Raw genomic sequence first — 1808 nt, 5'->3', positions numbered from 1 at the left:
TGCAGAAGTGAGATGTGGCATGTTCAGTGCTATCTTCTGGAAGAACGGATAGGTCTTCAAACCATGAAATATTTTCCTCATTAAGCCATCTAAAGTGTCCAAGAGAGCAGATGAAGTTTCCAACCAGGCTTCTGCATTGATTTTTTCTTTCCTTCTTCCTCATAGATTTGCCAAACTGCAGTGAAGATCTCTGGCAAGGCCCAGAGTCTAAGAACTGGGAAGCAGTTCTAACAGGGGCCATTAAACTAGGTAAATTATCAATGTCTGATGTATTCAGTAGGGTGCCCACAGGCAGATATTCAGTGATTAAGTGACCTTCATATACCTTACAGATCTTCTTCCAAATATCAGATATAAGAGAAAGCCTATTTTAAAAGTCTTATAGGTCTTTTCAATGGTTTCCAAATTATCTGTAGGAGGCCCTGACTTAGCTGTATGGCGTTTGATTTATGTGTCCACCATGAAGTCTTGATCGTATTTTATATCACAATTTATGTTAACTAAGCAAGGTTGCTTGACCTTTGGTCTGTCAAGGTGTTGCTCAAGTACACTCTGAGACGCTTTCGTCCATTTTCATGGGCTCAATCTCAACCTTCATCACAGAAGAATACACTAGACTGTCTCAATGCATATACGTTAGGAAAAAACGTCATGTCGGGAGAGGGATGGCTTCATGAATAGTGGATGGAAGCTCTAGACCTTTCTCTCTGTCTCCACTTGATTCTCCAACAATGAAGCTCGGCTGGAGCATGTCGGGATTGGGAAAGTCACTTCTGTGCGTGTCAGCATGGTGTTCTTCCGACATGTTGAATTTGAGCTGTCCCATGACTGAGGGTACCAGCGATAAGCCTTCAAGAGCTTTGAGGTGCTGTTCTGAGAAGATATCCTTGTAACTCTCAGAGGTTGGTTGAGATTCCAAGTTACCTTGCTGAGCTCTGCGGAATTTCCCAGGGAGTTTCATTTGAATGTCAAGTTTGGTTGCCAAACCTGTGCCTTCCTCAAACCAGAACTTGTGATAAGCTTCGATATTTTCTGCCACTTCACTGAGTGCTATTTGCTGCAAGGAAGACGTCGGAGGTTGGCCCTGGAGATTTTTCCCAAAGGCCCTTGTACAAGTTAGGACATCCTTAAGGACAGCAATAGTAAGAATGAAATCAAAACCCGTTACTGCCCTAGAATACAATTCTCCGATTATTCCACCTAGTGTTTGTGTCCCTGTTTATACCACCCAAACGTAAAGCGAGTACCTGCAGGAGGTCCACTCAAAGTCCAGAAGCACCACACCTGCCTGTCCACTGACCACGGCAGGACTCCCTTTGGTTCTGCCTCTTCGTCACTGTTCTGAAATGAACAGACATGACATCGTCAGGTTCTAAAAGCAGTTGTGGTGATGGATGGAGAAAAGAGCAAACTTCCTTCATCGTTCCCAGTGCAGCAGATACTCCCGCAGCGGGCGCCGATGTCGCCAGCCGTGCATTCAAAGGCACAGGCAGAGCAGAGCATGGACACAGCTTGGCGATATTTCTCTCAAAGTTTAGAAGCAACATTTTCGTTTTGGAAGAAAGTCCACCGGACACAATGTAAGCCTGGCCACGACAATACTCCATGTTCAGCGCCCCCTTCTCAGTGACCGTCGTGTGAAATTTCACAGCCGAAATTTCTGCATCAGCTTCGTAAGTTGGGAAGCCCACAAATTCCTCTCTCAGGTTATGAGATTCATCGACAAACGTCAGCAACACGGGACATGCCCCTCCTGCACCACGGCCACCGCGTCGTCAGCGAAGATGGAAAAGCAGCTGCGAGTCTCT

The 1808-nt window shown here is 45.7% G+C and overlaps 1 pseudogene; it reads right to left on the bottom strand.

Annotated features, from left to right (window-relative positions):
• Window positions 1-1808, bottom strand: part of LOC103604255 — a 14840-nt pseudogene that overhangs the window by 11779 nt on the left and 1253 nt on the right.

This window comes from Galeopterus variegatus, unplaced genomic scaffold, assembly GCF_000696425.1.
Source record: "Galeopterus variegatus unplaced genomic scaffold, G_variegatus-3.0.2 Scaffold5053, whole genome shotgun sequence".
NCBI classification, from domain to species: Eukaryota; Metazoa; Chordata; class Mammalia; order Dermoptera; family Cynocephalidae; genus Galeopterus; species Galeopterus variegatus.
The sequence above is the reverse complement of the archived record's forward strand: the minus strand, read 5'-3'. Positions and strand labels throughout refer to the sequence as shown.